We start from the raw sequence: 19,808 nt of genomic DNA, 5'->3' as shown, positions 1-19,808 counted from the left end.
CACCTATACTCTCCTCTCCAGCTATCTTCTTTTCTTTCCATCTTTGGTCCGCCTCCCCCTCTCTCCCTATTTATTCCAGAACCCTCACCCCATCCCCCTCTCTGATGAAGGGTCTAGGCCCGAAACATCAGCTTTTGTTCTCCTGATATGCTGCTTGGCCTGCTGTGTTCATCCAGCCTCACATTTTATTATCAATGGAAGGAAGGTGCGTGGAAGGTGGAAGACAGAAGGAGAACAGATATCATGTGGTCAGTTCAGTTATAGATTTCAATGTTCCTCCAGGCTGTAAAGTGACGAAGTGGCGTAAAAGAAAACAAAAAGAAAACAGAAAGAGATATGCAACCAGACAGCAGATGAGATTAAAAAAAAACTTATTCAAAATTTTAGGGGGTTGATACCCTGCTGATGGAGATAGATCGTTTTCTGCCTTGTATGTCTGGGCATTATTATCGACATCTGATTAAAATATGAACTGGAGCAGAACAACAATTGTAATACACAGAAATAAAGTCAATTTGACAAGCGAGTCGCTAACCCTCCAACTCTGGCAACATCCTTGTCAATCCTCAGCCCTTTCACAACATCCTTCCTATAGCAGTGAGACCAGAACTGCACACCATTCAGTCATGACGGAATGGCACAATTCTGTTCGGATGCATTATGGTCTTGTGATCTGAACACTCAGCAAAACCACCACAGTTTGAACTGACATATCAAACATGGGGAAAGGCATAGCAGCAAAGTAGTAGACTAATGGTCACTGTTTCAGGTCAATCTCTTCAGAATGAACATTTCCCATTCTGTCGAACATCCTCCCCACTCATCCACAATCACAGCCTGCCTGGACTGGCAATAAGCATTATCTTCTTTTGTGATTACACTTGTCAGGCAGGAGCAGGCTTGGCAGCAGAGCTGGGCTGTGAAGCAACAATCAACTTCATTGAGACAGAGTCAGTAGAAGGTGATCTGCTGTCAGGCAAACTGCAGTGATAAATGCAGACAACAACTTACACTCAAACAGTTGTACTGTTCCTGTCAGTGGCTAAACAACAGTGTTAAAAGGACTTCTGGTAGTTTTTGCAGCCTTGATCTTCAAAGTGTCTGTCTTGGGCCTTCATCTTCTGATTCTGGTTGGTCTCCACTGCACAGACACAGATCTATTTTATCCTTGTTCTTATCTGATTAACTCCCCACTGTGCCCAGTCACAGTTCATATAAGCAACACTGACCTTAGTCAACCTCGTGATCTTCTGCATATTTATGCCTGTGCTGTTTTCCTCTTAACTCAGGGCTGCTACATCTATAATCCTTTATTTCACCAGCACTTCTGTACTCACTGACAAAAGAACTGCAAGAGCTTTCTTTAACTGTTACCTACACAAAACAGTTTCAAATCTGACTTAAAGTCCCAGCATGTCTAACTTGGCATCTTTTTGAACTTTTACTTTTTATGTTTTGTTTATCTACTGTCCTGCATGTCCATGAAGACCTCACCAACCTTTACAGATGCACCATACAAAGCATCCTATCGGGTGCATCATGGCCTGGTGCAACAACTGCTCAGCCCAAGGGCATAAGAAACTACAGAAAGTTGTGTGCACAGCACGAATCATCACAGAAGCCAAACTCTTATCCAGAGAATAACAGGTGTAGAGCTGGATGAACACAGCAGGCCAAGCAGCATCATAGGAGCAGGAAAGCTGACATTTCGGGTCTAGACCCTTCTTCAGAAATGGGGGAGGGAAAGGGAGTTCTGAAATAAATAGGGAGAGAGGGGGAGGCGGATTGAAGATGGATAGAGGAGATGATAGGTGGATAGGAGACAGGTCAAAGAGGCGGGGATGGAGCCTGTAAAGGTGAGTATAGGTGGGGAGATAGGGAGGAGATAGGTCAGTCCAGGGAGGATGGACAGGGCAAGGGGGCAGGGTGAGGTTAGTATGGAGGAGATGGGGGTGGGGCTTGAGGTGGGAGGAGGGGATAGGTGGGAGGAAGGACAGGTTAGGGAGGCAGGGACGAGCTGGGCTGGTTTTGGGATGCAGTGGGGGGAGGGGAGATTTTGAAGCTGGTGAAGTCCACATTGATACGTTTTGGGCTGCAGGCTTCCCAAGCGGAATAGGAGTTGCCGTTCCTGCAACCTTCGGGTGGCATCGTTGTGGCACTGCGGGAGGCCCAGGATGGATATGTCGTCTGAGGAATGGGAGGGGGAGTTAAAATGGTTTGCAACTGGAAGGTGCAGTTGTTTAGTGTGAACCAAGCGTAGGTGTTCTGAAAAGCAGTCTTCAAGCCTCCGCTTGGTTTCCCCAATGTAGAGGAGGCCACAACGGCAACAGCCATGGACTTCATTTACACTTCTCTTTGCTGCAGAAAGGCTGCCAACATCATCAATGACACGTCCCATCTCGGTAATGCTCTCATCCAACTTCTTCCATTGGGCAGAAGATTGAACACACCCATCAAGGGGTTGAAGAACAGCTTCTTCTCTGCCATTATTCGACTGATGAATGGACTCTGTAACTCCAAATAGTGTTGATCTTGCTTTGCACACCTCCTATGCAGGCATAACCTTGCATGCCTTGCTCTGTCTATGCACACTTTGATCTGTAAATCATTGTTTGCTATGATCTGCCTGCACCGCTCTCAAAAACACTTCACTGTACTTCGGTACACGAGACAACATAAATCAAAATCAAAACATTCTAATGGCAATCGATGTTAGCTTTCAATAATCTTCAAAGTCAATGTTGAAACTCATCTTGTTGCTGACTTCATAAAATTGCAGGATGAAACCAGAGCAAGAGTGACCTGGCCCTCCAGATCTGAGCAAGGATAAGGGTTAGAAGTGGTTCCAAAAAGACATTTCAGGTGACTATTCAAAAAGGAAACTGAAAATTTTGTCAAGTGTCCCAAACCCCCGGCCTGTCCAAATTTGTACAGATGCACACTTAATCAATTCCAGTTTGTACTCCACATGCTGCCTATTGCTTTGACCTGGTGCTCCTGTAAGTTTCAGCAAAGGTGCAGACAGTCTTCTCAAATCTTTGCTCTCACCGCTCCGATGCTTTTGGTCTTCACTCAGAGTTTCAGGGCGCCACATGGTCCTGGAAAAGACTCCCACTTCTCCTTGTGCAGGGGCAGACACAGTTATTGTGGGGCAAAGTGTTGTGACGGGAGATAGAGGTGGTATGTTAGGTGCTCCCTTGGTTTTGCAGTGAAAATAGTGAGAAGAGGAGAGCATTTTATGTGACATTCCTTGCTCCCAGTCTCCTCTTCTGTAGCAGCATCCCAACAAAACCATGACTCTGAGGTAGAGGCGATTACTGACATTTTGCAAGCCCATCGATACAAATATTGATCAGCCTGATTAAGGCATCAGAAATCTTCTGTACCTTTGTGGTCATGACTTGTAATGGATTGAGTGCAGAGTAATGCCTGAAGTTCCATGCGACATCCGTACTCTCTAATGACAGTCTCTGAAACCTTTGCCATCATTAAGGCCATATGTGTTTTTTGCACTCCTGCAATTCCCCTTTCCAGATATTTTTCTGACCCACCCCACTTACAACACTCCAGGGTTGGAGCTGCTGACAACCCAAACTACGGAATTTCCTCCCTAAACCTCTCTCTTATTCTTTCTGATACATCGTAAAATTGATATCTTTAATCGATGTTTTGCTCATCTGTGAAGCACCTCGAACATAGAACGTAGAACAATGCAGCACAGAACAGACCTTTCGGCCCTCGATGTTGCGCCGACTTGTGAACTAATCTAAGCCCCTTGCCCTATGCTACCCCATCATTATCCATATGCTTATCCAAGGACTGTTTAAATGTCCCTAATGTGGCTGAGTTAACTACACTGGCAGGCAGGGTGTTCCATGCCCTTACCACTCTCTGAGTAAAGAACCTGCCTCTGACATCTGTCTTAAATCTAACACCCCTCAATTTGTAGCTATGTCCCCTTGTACAAGCTGAAGTCATCATCCTCGGAAAAAGGCTCTCACTGTCCACCCTATTTAATCCTCTGAACATCTTGTATGTCTCTATTAAATCCCCTCTTAGCCTCCTTCTCTACAATGAGAGAACAGACCCAAGTCCCTCAGCCTTTCTTCATAGGGTCTACGCTCCAGACCAGGCAACATCCTGGTAAATCTCCTCTGCACCTTTTCCAATGCTTCCACATCCTTCCTGTAATGGGGCGACCAGAATTGCACGCAATATTCGAAACGAGGCCACACTAGCATTTTCTACAGTTGCAGCATGACATCATGGCTCCGGAACTCAGTCCCTCTACCAAAAAAACCTAATACACCGTAAGCCTTCTTAACAGCACGATCAACCTGGGTGGCAACTTTCAGGGATCTTAGTACATGGGCACCAAGATCCCTCTGCACAGCCACACTACCAAGAATCTTTCCATTGACCCGGTATTCTGCCTTCCTATTATTCTTGCCAAAGTGAATCACCTCACATTTAATCCATATTAAACTCCATTTGCCACCTTCCAGCCCAATTCTGCAGTTTATCCAAGTCTCCCTGCAACCCGCAACATTCTTCCACACTGTCCACCACTCCACTGACTTTAGTGTCATCTGCAAATTTACTAACCCATCCACCTGTGCCTGCGTCCAAGTCATTTATAAAAATGACAAACAGCAGTGGTCCCAAAACAAATCCTTGAGGCACACCACTAGTAACTGGACTCCAGGCTGAATATTTTCCATCAACCACCACTCGTTGCCTTCTTACAGAACGCGAGTTTCTAATCCAAACTGCTAATTCTCCCTCAATCCCGTGTCTCTGTATTCTCTTCAATATCCTAGAATGTGGAACCTTATCAAAGGCTTTACTGAAGTCCATGTACACCACGTCAACTGCCCTTCCCTCATCCACATGCTTGGTCACCTTCTCAAAAAACTCAATGAGTTTTGGGAGTCACAACCTGCCCTTGACGAATCCATGCTGACTATCTCCAATCAAATTGTTGCTTGCTAGATGATAATAAATCCTATCTCTTATAATCCTTCCCAAAATGTTTCCTACAACAGATGTAAGGCTCACACGTCTATAATTACCTGGGTCAGCCCCACTGCCCTTCTTGAACAAGGGCACAACATTTGCAATCCTCCAGACCTCTGGTACTGAACCTGTAGATAATGAGGACTCAAAGATCAAGGCCAAAGACTCCGCCACCTCCTCTCTGGCTTCCCAGACAATCCTCAGAAAAATCCCATCTGGCCCAGGGGATTTATCTACTTCACACCTTCTAGAATTGATCACACCTCCTCCTTACTAACCTTAATCCTTTCAATTCTAGTAGCCTGTAACTCAGTAACCTCCTCTACAATATTCTCCTGTTTCTCAGTGAAAACAGATGAGAAATAATCATTTAGCACCTCTCCAATCTCCACAGGGTCCACACACAACTTCCCACTTCTGTCTTTGACTGGCCCTATTCCTCCCCGAGACATCGTCTTATTCCTCACATACCTATAGAACGCTTTAGGGTTCTCCTTTATTCTACCTGCCAATGTCTGCTCATGTCCCTTCCTTGCTCTTCTTAACTCTCTCTTTAAATCCTTACTAGCTAATCTGTAACTCTCCATCGCCTCATCTGAACCATCTTGTCTCATCGTCACATATGCCTCCCTCTTCTGCTTAACAAGAGATACAATTTCTTTCGTAAACCACAGTTCCCTTACCTTATCGCTTCCTCCCTGCCTGACAGGGACATACTTATTAAGGACAGCAATATCTGTTCCATAAACCAGCTCCACATTTCGATTGTCCCCATCCCTTGCATTTTGCTCACCCATTCTATGCCTCCTAAGTCTTGCCTAATCGCATTATAATTGCCCTTCCCCCATCTATAACTCTTGCCCTGTGGCATACTCCTAAACCTTTCCATTGCTACAGTAAACATAACCAAATTATGGTCACTCTGTCCAAAGTGCTCACCTACCACTAAATCAAACACCTGGCCTGGTTCATTACCAAGTACCAGATCCAGTGTGGCCTCCCCTCTTGTCGGCCCTTCGACATACCAAGTCAGGAAACCCTCCTGCACACATTGGACAAAAACTGACGCATCCAACATACTAGAGTTATAGCATTTCCATTCAATGTTAGGGAAGTTAATATCTGCCATAATGACCACCCTGTTCTTTTCACTCCTGCCCAGAATCATTTTGCCAATCCACTCCTCCACATCCCTGGAACTTTGCGGGGGCCTATAAAAAACTCCCAGCAGTGTGACCTCTCCTCTCCTGTTTCTGACCTCAGCCCATACCACCTCATCAAAAGTTCTTTCAGCCACCGTTGTACTGTCCTTGGCTAACAAAGCCACACCTCCCCCTCTTTTACCATCTTCCCTGACCTCAATGAAAGATCTAAACCCTGGAACTTGCAACATCCATTCCTGACCCTGCTCTATCCAAGTCTCTGAAACAGCCAAAACATCGAGGAAAATGACAGAGTAAAAGTTTCCACAAAATACAAGCTGTTTTGCCGTACATTAGGAGAATCAGGAGTGGCCCTTTTTTTCCCCATCTCGGGATGAACCCTCACCATCACTCACAGAGCTAATGAACAGCAGGAAAAATCTTCACCACTGACTACCTGCACTCACCTATCACCTTCCCACCTACCTTCCCCAGCCCCCACTCTGTTTATGTCTCAGCTCCCATCCCCTCCCCCACTTCTGAAGAAAGGTCCTGAACCATCAACTTTCCTGCTCCTCTGATGGTGCCTGGCTCACTGTGTTCCTCCAGCTCCACACTGTGTCAACTGTGACTCCAGCACCTGCAGCTATTGCTGTCTCCCTGTGAGCGATGTCAGCTTTGGTTCAATAGGAGCACGGGACAGGGCTTGGAGGACCCAATGGAAGCGGCCTACCCTCCAACCAATCAGAGCGAGTGAGAGATAATGGGAACTGCAGATGCTGGAGATTCCAAGATAATAAAATGTGAGGCTGGATGAACACAGCAGGACAAGCAGCATCTCAGGAGCACAAAAGCTGACGTTTCGGGCCTAGACCCTTCATCAGAGAGCGAGTGAGATGTTTGTCTGAAAATCACGTGATCGTCTTTGTCCGGAGACGCAATATCCCTGCGACTGAAGGTTAGCTGCTTGCCGAAAGTACAGTACACGGGACAAAAAGGAAAGCTGCAAAAAAACGGGAGGGAAATACTTTCGGTATTGACTGAGAGGCTTTAATAGCCGTTGATGCATGTCAGAAAACAAATTTTAACATGCCGGCCCCGTGTTTTGCAGGAAACGGAAAAACTGCTGCGGACCTGAGGCTGCGATAGGCAGAGGTAATTGCCACCATCTTTATTAGGGGCAATGATCTTCGGGACTCATGCCGGATCGCCATATTTATAGGTGGCAATCTGCAGTGGAACGCAAGCGCAGCCTTTCTTGTTTGGGAGGGGGAGATTAAGACAAGAGAAATGTTTGTTTTTGTTTTTCTGGACTTCTTTCCCAGACTGTGGGACATGGCGTGTATTTCCTGGGAAGGACTTTTGACACTGGCGGAGTACTGGCTTCAGGCAGTATAAATTGCTGCAAGTTATACGTTAGATATTTAATGGAGGAGAAATGCCGAAAACGCGTTCAGAACTGCATGTTCAAAAACAAAGTTGCTGGAAAAGCTCAGTAGGTTTGGTAGCATCTGTGAAAGAAAAAAAAATAACGTTTCGGATCCGCTAACCCTTGCTTAGAACTTCATGTTACCTGTTGCACTCTCACTGTAGGAAGTCCTGCTTTAAATATTATGATCTATTAAAGCATATCCGTTTGCCCAGTATTCATATGATTGGGATCAAATCACTGAAAGTGCTCTGAGTCCCCTTGTGCTCCCTGGTCAAATTTATTAATGTCTGACTTCCTCAGTCTCTAATAATGGGTGTATTTTACCTCTGCATTTTTCTGTGTGGGGGAGCAGGGTGCTTTGAAGAGGAGGATTTATACATAACTAACAGAAACCAAGAGAAATGTTTGCCTTTTCCAGACAATCTTGTTGTTTTTTCTGGATTTCTGTCCAGGGCTGACTGTTATTTGTCTCTTGTGGATTTGCTTTGCAGGATATTTATTGAGAATAATTTGCAGACCAGGATCACAAAGCAAGTTCTCCATTAAGCGGAGTGATCAGGATCTGAGTATCATTGACACTTAACTGGGAAAGGGAAGAGGTTTAACCATTCTATGCGTGGGAGAATATTCCTGGTAAGTTTGTAACTTGAAAGCAGGATATTCAAATTTTTGGTTTGATCACCCCTGGGACAAGTGTTCAGTTCTATATCCTGCAGCTGAGAAAGGAGATATTGGCCTGAGAGGGGTAGATTTGTCCAAACAACACCTCGTCTCTTTGAAAGAACTGCCATATTTAGTCCCAATCGCCTACTTCATGATTTTAATCTATACATTTTTCATTCTTGAATACCTGCAAACTTCCTTTTAAAATTCCTTGTGGGCACAAATTCCAGCACCCCTCCAGGTGGAATCTTCCATTTCCTGACAACTCCATTGATCCTGAAACTGAAGTCTGTGTTGATTCCTGAGGGTTATAAATTACTGCATTTAATGTGAAGATGCTGTTCCCTGAGCTTCCATTGAGCTGTGTTGAAACAGTATGGGAGGCTGAGATCAGAGTGGGTGTGAGCAGACAATGAAAATGAAAAGGCTGCACTGTGAGTACTGCTTGGCTAAGTGAGAGTGCTTTGGAGTTGGGTGAAACAGAAAGTGAAACTGAAAGATTGAGTGTGATGCTCAGTCTCAGTTTGGGCAGTTCAGAAAGTCTCTCAAATTGATATTTGATACCGTAAAGAACTTTCTTACAGTTTTTAAAGTATGTATTAGCTTAAATGAAGTTAGGGGCTTTAGGTTTATAATAGTAATGTTTGAAATTAAGGGGGAGGACCTAGCTTAACTAAATTCTTTTTAAGGCAGAAACTGGTTTAATCTGGAGAGAAGTCATAACAGAAGACATCACATCTGTGGTGTGCTCCTCTTGCACAATAGAACATAGGCTCTTGATGTTGTGTCGACCTGTGAAACCACACTGAAGCCCATTTAACCTACACTATTCCATTATCATCCATATGTTTATCCAATGACTACTTAAATGCCCTTAAACTTGGCGAGTTGACTACTGTTGCAGGCAGGGCATTGCACGCCCTTATTACTCTGAGTACAGAACCTATGTCTGACATCTGTACGATATCTATGACCCGTCAATCTAAAGCTATATCCCCTCGTGCTAGCCAGCTCCATCTGAGGAAAAAGGATCTCAGTGTCCACCCTATCTAATCCTCATATCATCTTGTATGTCTCTATTAGGTCACCTCTGAACCTTCTCTTTAACGAAAACAGCCTAAAGTCCCTCAACCTTTCCTCATAAGACCTTCCCTTGATACCAGGCAACATTCTGGTAAATCTCCTGTGCACCCTTTCCAATGCTTGCACATCCTTCCTGCGATGCGGTGACCAGAACTCCAAGTGCGGCCGCACCAGAGTTTCGTACGGCTGCAATATGACCTCATGGTTCTGAAACTCAATCCCTCGATCAGTAAAAACGAACACATTGTACACCTTCTTAACAACCCTATCAACTTGTGGAAACTTTCAGGGATCTATGTACATGGACACGGAGATCTCTTTGCTCATCCACACTACCAAGAATCTTACCATTCGCCCAGTACTCTGTATTCCTGTTACTCCTTCCAACGTGAATCACCTCACAGTTTTCCGCATTAAACTCCGGGACATTACCAGTGTCCCTATTGGCTATTTGCGCAGGAAGTGTGTCCATCTGCAGCTACTGGTTAACTGCTTTTCAGAGCTTGAGCTGTGGGTGCAGTCAGTATGGAGCATCCATGGTAACTGCGAAGGTTGTGGTCGCATTCTCAACAGATTGGTCACGCAGCAGGTGAAGATTACACAGACAGCAAGGGAATGGGTGACCATCAGACCAGTAAAAGGCTCAGAAAGGAAGTGCTTGAGTCATCCCCCTCAAATAGATATACTGTTTTGGGTACTGTCCGGGGGTGGGGGTGATGTGGGGGTGATGTTGGGGTGGCCACTTGGGAAGCAGCATCAGTCGGGTTCATGGCACTCGGAGTAACTCCGCTGCATAGAAGGGGAGGGAAACGATGAATATGACTGTAGAGACAGGGGATTCGATAGTAAGGGATAGAGAGAGACATGAATCCAGGATGGTATGTTGCCTCCCTGGTGCCAGGATTAGCAATGACATGGAGCAGCTTCAGGACATTCTGGAGTGGGAGGATGAACATCCGATTGTACCAGTGACATAGGAAAACCAAGGGAGGAGGACCTGAAAGCTGAAGATAGGAAGTTAAGAGATACACTAAAATACGAGATCTCAAATGTAGTATTGTCAAGCTTACACCCAGTGCCACATTGTTGTCGGGAGAAGTTTGTGTTGTGTTCAGTTGTACAAGTGACCTTTATTCAGAGCTCTGTTACCGCATGTGTGGGAGAGGCCAGAGTCCGCTCCAAACCTGGCTTTCACATGAGGCCTAATTCCCCTCTTAAATACAGCTCAGATTGGAAGAGTGGACAGTGACACTCAAACTTTCCCTGGCTGATTGTGATATTTTTATTCCATTCGCTAGGTGTTATTTACATGCAATATTGTTGTCATTGTTAGCCACACACCCCAAATCAATATACCCAATCCAGTAAGCAAACCATTTTCCTAGGATGGTGACGGCGAGTAGGAGGGGGCATAGCTTTAAATTGAGGGGTGAAAGATATAGGACAGATGCCAGAGGTAGTTTCTTTACTCAGAGTAGTAAGGGAATGGAACGCTTTGCCTGCAACGGGAGTAGATTTGCCAACTTTAGGTACATTTAACTCGTCATTGGACAAGCATATGGACGTACATGGAATAGTGTAGGTTAGATGGGCTTGAGATCGGTATGACAGGTCGGCACAACATCGAGGGCCGAAGGGCCTGTACTGTGCTGTTATGTTCTATGTTCAAACAATTGTGGACAACACTATGTTCAGTCCTAAACCCTCCTATAATCTCCTGAGGTTATCTAGAAAACTACTTCGTCTGTCTTTGGGACCTGGCAATGCTTTTGACAGTTACATCCCTCCTCAGACATTTGCCAGCTGCACCACATTTTTTGCCAAAACCAAAATAGTAGCTTCTCACTAAGAACTTTTCCAAATTCTCTACTAACTGTAATGTGGATTGTTAGGAATTGTGATTAAGTCTTTTAAACTCAACTCTGATATAAAGTTACAATTTTGTAATACAAATTGTGGAAAAATCCCTCTCTCACTTCAGCTTAAGAGATCAAACAGTGTTTCTGACTTGCTGCAGTTTACAATCCCAACGATTTGCATTCTGTAAATGATTTTTAAACTGAAGTTTCATTTTCTACTCTAAGCGCTTTCCATTATTACTTTCTTGTTTTAATAAAAAGCATCTATTCAAATTCCACCGAGGGTGAAATTCAGTCACCTTTAGAGCTTTACCAAGCCATGAAAGAGAACTTAGATAATAAAATGTGAGGCTGGATGAACACAGCAGGCCAAGCAGCATCTCAGGAGCACAAAAGCTGACGTTTCGGGCCTAGACCCTTCATCAGAGAGGGGGATGGGGGGAGGGAACTGGAATAAATAGGGAGAGAGGGGGAGGCGGACCGAAGATGGAGAGTAAAGAAGATAGGTGGAGAGGGTGTAGGTGGGGAGGTAGGGAGGGGATAGGTCAGTCCAGGGAAGACGGACAGGTCAAGGAGGTGGGATGAGGTTAGTAGGTAGCTGGGGGTGCGGCTTGGGGTGGGAGGAAGGGATGGGTGAGAGGAAGAACCGGTTAGGGAGGCAGAGACAGGTTGGACTGGTTTTGGGATGCAGTGGGTGGGGGGGAAGAGCTGGGCTGGTTGTGTGGTGCAGTGGGGGGAGGGGATGAACTGGGCTGGTTGAGGGATGCAGTGGGGGAAGGGGAGATTTTGAAACTGGTGAAGTCCACATTGATACCATATGGCTGCAGGGTTCCCAGGCGGAATATGAGTTGCTGTTCCTGCAACCTTCGGGTGGCATCATTGTGGCAGTGCAGGAGGCCCATGATGGACATGTCATCAAGAGAATGGGAGGGGGAGTGGAAATGGTTTGCGACTGGGAGGTGCAGTTGTTTGTTGCGAACTGAGCGGAGGTGTTCTGCAAAGCGGTCCCCAAGCCTCCGCTTGGTTTCCCCAATGATGTCCATTACAAGCCCACCGACTCCCACAGCTACCTAGAATACACCTCCTCCCACCCACCCTCCTGCAAAAATTCCATCCCCTATTCCCAATTCCTCCGCCTCCGCCGCATCTGCTCCCACGATAAGACATTCCACTCCCGCACATCCCAGATGTCCAAGTTCTTTAAGGACCGCAACTTCCCCCCCACGGTGATTGAGAACGCCCTTGACCGCGTCTCCCGCATTTCCCGCGACACATCCCTCACACCCCGCCCCCGCCACAACCGCCCCAAGAGGATCCCCCTCGTTCTCACACACCACCCTACCAACCTCCGGATACAACGCATTATCCTCCGACACTTCCGCCATTTACAATCCGACCCCACCACCCAAGACATTTTTCCATCCCCACCCCTGTCTGCTTTCCGGAGAGACCACTCTCTCCGTGACTCCCTTGTTCGCTCCACACTGCCCTCCAACCCCACCACACCCGGCACCTTCCCCTGCAACCGCAGGAAATGCTACACTTGTCCCCACACCTCCTCCCTCACCCCCATCCCAGGCCCCAAGATGACATTCCACATTAAGCAGAGGTTCACCTGCACATCTGCCAATGTGGTATACTGCATCCACTGTACCCGGTGCGGCTTTCTCTACATTGGGGAAACCAAGCGGAGGCTTGGGGACCGCTTTGCAGAACACCTCCGCTCAGTTCGCAACAAACAACTGCACCTCCCAGTCGCAAACCATTTCCACTCCCCCTCCCATTCTCTTGATGACATGTCCATCATGGGCCTCCTGCACTGCCACAATGATGCCACCCGAAGGTTGCAGGAACAGCAACTCATATTCCGCCTGGGAACCCTGCAGCCATATGGTATCAATGTGGACTTCACCAGTTTCAAAATCTCCCCATCCCTCAACCAGCCCAGTTCATCCCCTCCCCCCACTGCACCACACAACCAGCCCAGCTCTTCCCCCCCACCCACTGCATCCCAAAACCAGTCCAACCTGTCTCTGCCTCCCTAACCGGTTCTTCCTCTCACCCATCCCTTCCTCCCACCCCAAGCCGCACCCCCAGCTACCTACTAACCTCATCCCACCTCCTTGACCTGTCCGTCTTCCCTGGACTGACCTATCCCCTCCCTACCTCCCCACCTACACCCTCTCCACCTATCTTCTTTACTCTCCATCTTCGGTCCGCCTCCCCCTCTCTCCCTATTTATTCCAGTTCCCTCCCCCCATCCCCCTCTCTGATGAAGGGTCTAGGCCCGAAACGTCAGCTTTTGTGCTCCTGAGATGCTGCTTGGCCTGCTGTGTTCATCCAGCTTCACATTTTATTATCTTGGAATCTCCAGCATCTGCAGTTCCCATTATCTATGAAAGAGAACTTGTTTAGATTTCACAAATAACTAAGGCACTAACCATATCTTCATTTTGGATTTTGTAATCCATCTTTGTCACTCTTCCCTTGATCTTTGGATGTAAGAACTTATTCAAATTATCCATATCTACATTTCAATTGTTTTATCTCTGCAGCCCTGACTTCTCTCTTTATAACCTTTCTTTGCCCCTTCCTATGTTGTTGGTCTTTTAGAGGTTGTGTTTACACCATTTATTGCTTTGCCTTCCATAATGATACAGTGAGCTGCTTTTATTGCTGACAAACATTTGCTCAAGGAATTCAACTAACCATTTCACGTTAATTGGTTGTTTGCATTTCTGGTTACAATTACCTAAACAGTTCAGAATGCTGTAGGATCAGACTTTTGCTTCTACTTTTTATTAAGTAACAAACTTGTGATTGTGGCTGAACCAGGCCTTTAAAAACTGCCTCTTGTTAAAATGCTTATGTGTTTTGAACTGTCTGTTTACAGAAACCCAAGTAAATTCCCTAATGTTCCTTCTCAACAGGACTCTTTTATACCCCCACAGGACCTTTTGTGATCTAATCCAGTAACAGTGTGAGCTGCTACAATGCACGTGCTAGTAAAAGCATAAGAGGACAGATGAGATGAGTGCATGGCTGGAGCTATAACTTAAAAGGTTTGGATTCCTGAGGCATTGAGACTTTGTTTGTTTCTGGGGAAGGTGGGACATGCACAAGCTTGAACAATTGTCCTGGGCAGAGCTGGGACAGATATTCTTGTTGATGCTTTTGCTAGTTCCACTGGTGAGGATTTAAACTCGTATGACAGGGGAATGGGAACCAAAGTATACCTTTAGCAGTAAAAGACTCAAATCAGCAAATGGGACGTGAAATTAGTTCATGATGTTGTCGGTGGCTGAAAGATTAAAAGAAAGAAGGATTAATCAAGATCAAATCGCTTTTCATACATCAGTCCTGTGATCCCAGGAATTGGTCTGGTGAACCTTCTTTACGATCATTCAGTAGCCAGGGCATCCTTCCTCTGGAAAGGAGAACAAAGGTGCACACGACTCCAGGTGTGGTCTCACCAAGGCCCTTATAGAAAGATATCCCTCTTCCTGTACTCGAATCCTCTCAATGAAGGCCGAAATATCATTTGCATTCTTCACTACTTGCTGCTGCCTGTTTTCTAAAAGAGAACAGGAGAGAAACACGGAACTAAATGGGGTCAGACACTCAGGTAAAATTGTTGAACACCATGTCCCCATTGTATCGGTGCTGGCCATCAAGCACCTATTGAAGCTAGGCCCATTTTCTGGCACTTGGTGTGTAACCTGTATTATGGTGCAATGGATGATCATCTCAACACTTCTTCAAGATTGCAATGGTTCCTGCATCTATCACCATTTCAGATGCTGCCAGATCTGCTGTGTATCTCCATCTTTTTCTGTTTTTATTTCAGATTTCAGGTATTTTGCTGCATCTTAGTCCTTCAGAAGCATCAAAGGGTATGGGGAGAAAACAGGAATTGGATTCATTTTCAGATGTATAAAATGCATGTCTGTCCAAACTCTATCTCTTTTTGTAGTTTTGGGCAAACGCTGAATGTTTCCCTTCCCTGAAGGACATTTAATGAACCAGTTCAGTTTTACTGATAATCCAGCTGTGGCCCTAAGTGTTGGATCCACAATTGACCAGATTTATTTCTGAGTTTCACAATCTTTATGTGTGTTCTTCTGGTTTCTCTCTCTGCTTTTCTGTTTGAAATTTTGATTGCATTCAGAGAAATCAAACAAAACCACACCCAGATCTGACACTCAATCTGTTTGTCATAACCTAATTATCTCAGGATTTTGAACATTGAAGGAAGAAGCACTGTTCACACCAGGGAGAAATGCGTATTGTTTGTGTGTCGAAGAGTCTGTGAAGATTCATCTGAAATGTCCAAACACCAGCGCAGTCACACTGGGGAGAGACTGTGGGAAGGGATTTATTTACCCATCCGAGCTGGAAATGCACCAACGCAGTCACACTGGGGAGAAACCATTCATTTGCTCTGATTGTGGGCTGGGATTTACTCAGTCAAACAACCTGCTGATACACCAGCGAGTTCACAGTGGGGAGAGACCGTTTGCCTGCTCTGTGTGGGAAAGGATTTGCGCAGACATCTCACCTGCTGAAACACCAGTGAATTCACACAGGAGAGAGGCCATTCACTTGCTCTGTATGTGGGGAAAAAATTTGCTTTGTCATGCAGCCTGTTGACACATCAGCGAATTCACAATGGGGACAGACTGTTCACCTGCTCTGTGTGGGAAAGGATTCATTTCGTCAACTAACCTGCTGAGACACCAGCAAGTTCACACTGGAGAGAAACCTTTCACCTGTTCCGAGTGTGGGAAGGGATTTACTCACTCATCCAACCTGCCGACACATCAGCGACTTCATACTGGAGAGAGACCATTCACCTGTTCGGAGTGTGGAAAAGCATTCACTCAGACAGTTCACCTGCTGATACACCAGCGAGTTCACACTGGAGAGAAACCGTTCACCTGTTCCGAGTGTGGGAAGGGATTTACTCACTCAATCAACCTGCTGAGACACCAGCGAGTTCACTCTGGGGACAGACCATTCACTTGTTCTATGTGTGGAAAGGGATTCACTCAATCATGCAAACTGTTAACACACCAGCAAGTTCACCACAACCACATTTGAAGGATTTTGCTCTTAAATCAAGGAATGAACTTTGATCGTTGGGCTGTTTGTACTTGTGTCACTAGTCCCTGCTCAAAACTTGATCTTCTCTTGGGAAATAAGGTAGGGCAGGTGACTGAAGGGTTAGTGGGGAAAATATTTTGGGGCCTATGATCATAGTTCTATTAGTTTTAAAATATTTATGGAGAATGATAGACTTGGTCTAAAAGTTAAAGTTTTAAATGGGACGAAGGCCAACTTTGACACGATTATACCCCTTCAAAGCACAGTAAGACCGCCTATGTGTGGGAATGCATGAGATGGGTGAGATGCAAAACAAGTATTTTACATCAGTATTTACTGTGGAAAAGGATATGAAAGCTAGAGACCTTAGAGAAATGAATGTGTATCTTAAAGTTCCATATTATAGAGGAGGTGGTGCTGGATGCCTTACAGAGCATAAAGGTGGATAAATCCCAGGACCTCTTCAGGTGTACTGTCGAACTTTGCGGGAAGTTAGGCTTGCGATTGGGCCCCTTGCTCAGATATTTGCACCATTGACAGTTATAGGTGAGCTGTTAGACTGGGGGTTGCCTAATGTGGTGCCATTGTTTAAGAAAGGTGGTAACATAAAACCAGGGAACAATACTTTTGGTGAGCCTGACGTCAGTTGTGGGTAAGTAGTTGGAGGGAATTCTGAGGGATAGGATTTACATGTATTTGGAAAGCGTGGACTGAATGGGGATAGTCAAGATGGCTTTGTCCGTAGGAAATTATGTCTTACTAACTTGATTGAGTTTTCTTTTTGAAGAAGTTACAAAGAAGATTGATGGCAGAGCGGTGGATGTTTTCGATTATGGATTTCAGTAAGTAAAATTCCGCATGGTAGCCTGATTAACAAGGTTAGATCACATGGAATCCAGGGAGAGCTGGCCATTTGGAAAGGCCTTTGACCTGCAGTATGCTGCAAGGATTGGTACTTAGTAACTATAACTCCTACATTCACATCCAAATCATCTTTATAAATGACAGAAATGAGTGGACCCAGCTCTGATCCTTGCGGCACACCACTGGTCACACACCTCCAGTCTACAAAGCAACCCTCCACCAGCACTCTGTCTCCTACCTTCAAGTCAGATCTGTATCCAAATGACTGGTTCTCTCTGTATTCCATGTGATCTGACCTTGCTAATCAGTCATGAGGAACCTTGTCAACTGCCTTACTGACATCCATATAGAACACATCCACTGCTTTGCCCTAATCAATCCTCTTTGTTCCTTCTTAAAAAAAAATCGTCAGTGAGACATGATTTCCCACACACAGCTACGTTGACTATCCCTAATCAGTCCTTCCCTTTCCAAATATTTCAAGTACTATCCCTCAGGATTCCCTGCAACGACTTGCCCACCACTAATATCAGGCTCACTGGCCTATAGTTCCGTGGTTTTTCCTTACCACCTTTCTTAAATAGTGGCACCACATTAGCCAACTTCTGGTCCCTCACCTGTGGCTATCGATTGATACAAATATCTCAGCAAGGGGCCCAGCAATCACTTGCCCAGCTTCCCTCCAAGTTCTCTGATACACTTGATCAGGTCCCAGGAATTTATCCACTTTTATGCATTTTAAGCCGTTCGGCGTCACTACCTCTGAAATATGGCTAATTTTCAAGATGTTGCTATTTATTTCCCCACAGTCTATATCTTCCATATCCTTTTCAGTAGTAAATACTGATGCATAATACTTGTTTTATTATATTCCCCATTTCTTGCAATTCCACACATAGGCGGCATTGCTGCTTTTTAAGGGGCCCTATCTCTCCATAGTTATCCTTTTGTTCTTAATCTATTTGTAGAATCCCTCTGGATTTTCCTTCATGCTATTTGCCGAAGCTACCTCATGTCCCCTTTTTGCCCTCCTAATTTCCCTCTTAAGTATACCATTGAGTGAATTCTTATAAGAGTATAATGACAATCTCTGCTGTCTATACCTGACATGTCCGTCCTTTTTCTTGACCAAAACCTTGATTTCTGTAGTCATCCAGAATTCCCTACACCTACCAGCCTTGTCCTTCACCCAAACAGGAACATACTGTCCCTGAACTCTCGTTATCTTATTTTTTGAAGGCTTCCCACTTCTGAACCTTTCCGTTTTACCTGCAAATATCTGTCCCAATCAACTTTTGAAAGCTGTTGTGTAATACCATTAAAATTGGCCTTCCTCCAATATAGAATTTTAACTTTCAGACCTGGTCTACTCTTTTCCATCACTATTTTAAAACTAATAGTATTATGGTCACTGGCCCCAACGCCCTCCCATGCTGATACCCTAGTCAGCTGTCCTGCTTTATTTGCCAAGAGCAGGTCAAGTTTTGCACTTTCTCTAGTCGGTACATCACATACTGAATCAACATTTTCCTGCACACTCCCAGCAAATTCCTCTCCATTCAAACCTTTTACACCATGGAATTCCCAGTCTGTGTTTGGAAAGTTAAAATCCATTCCATAACAACCCTGTTATTCTTACAGATAACTGAGATCTTCTTTCAAAATTGTTTGTCACATTCCTGCTGACTATTGGGAGGCCTATAGTGTAATCCCCATAAAGTGATCATCCCTCTCTTATTTCTCAGTTCCACCCAAATAACTTCCCTGGATGTGTTCTCAGATATATCCTGCCTAAGTAAAGCCATAATGTTACCCTTGCTCAAAAAAGCCACTTTTCACTCCTCTCTTGCTTTGCTTTCCCCTCCCGCTTTTGACTTTCTATCGTTTCTATAGGATCTATATCTTAGAACATTAAGCTGGCAGCCCTGTCCATCCTTGAGCCTTGTCTCTGTAATTGCAATGATAACCCAGTTCCATGTTTCCAACCTTGCCCTGAGTTCATCTGCCTGAGCTGTTAGGCCTCTGGCATTGAAATAAATGGTGTCTAATTTATTAGTCCTTTTACATTAATCTTAATAACAATTATGTAACTGTAGGGTCGGTTTGGAAAATGATGACTTTTTTTGCTGTATATCAACACATTCACACTGGGTAAAGACAATCCACCTGCACACTGTGAAAAGGGATTTCCTAGTTCATTAGGACTGGTTTTTATAGAATTCAGAGTATTCCTACAGTATGGAAACAGGCCATTTGGCCCAAGAATTCCACAGAAAACCTCAGAGCATCCCACCCAGACACATCTCCCCGTAGCCCACCTAATCTACACATCCCTGAACACTCTGGGCAATTTAGCTTGGCCAATCCACCTAACCAACACATGGGAGGAAACCAGAGCACCCAGAGGAAACCCACGTAGCCACAGGGAGAACATGCCAACTCCACACACTCAGTTGCCCAAGGGTGGAATCAAATCTGGGTCCCTGGCATTGAGAGGCAGCAGTGCTAACCGCTGAGCCACTGTGGATAACCACCAATGAGTTCCCAAGAATCTGTAGGAATTTTTGTTGTTGCTCCTATTATCTGTGTCCACGTCATGTTATCTGGGCATGTTTCTCATGATGTTTGAAAACACCACGTGTCTGG

At 45.2% G+C, this 19,808-nt stretch overlaps 1 long non-coding RNA gene across 5 annotated transcripts; it reads left to right on the top strand.

The window, feature by feature from the left end:
* Nucleotides 1-6,947: 6,947 nt before the first annotated feature.
* LOC132208727 (uncharacterized) lies at nucleotides 6,948-19,808 on the top strand. Of its 5 annotated transcripts, XR_009444853.1 has the most exons (5): nucleotides 6,950-7,116; nucleotides 7,270-7,313; nucleotides 8,082-8,223; nucleotides 14,147-14,257; nucleotides 14,554-19,808. It is a non-coding gene; the product is annotated as an uncharacterized LOC132208727 (long non-coding RNA). The 5 variants fall into 5 exon arrangements; XR_009444850.1 differs by having other exon boundaries at nucleotides 6,948-7,313; nucleotides 14,126-14,257; XR_009444852.1 differs by having other exon boundaries at nucleotides 6,951-7,313; nucleotides 15,043-19,808.

Source organism: Stegostoma tigrinum, unplaced genomic scaffold (assembly GCF_030684315.1).
Source record: "Stegostoma tigrinum isolate sSteTig4 unplaced genomic scaffold, sSteTig4.hap1 scaffold_53, whole genome shotgun sequence".
NCBI lineage: Eukaryota > Metazoa > Chordata > Chondrichthyes > Orectolobiformes > Stegostomatidae > Stegostoma > Stegostoma tigrinum.
This window is presented reverse-complemented; position numbering and strand designations above follow the sequence as displayed.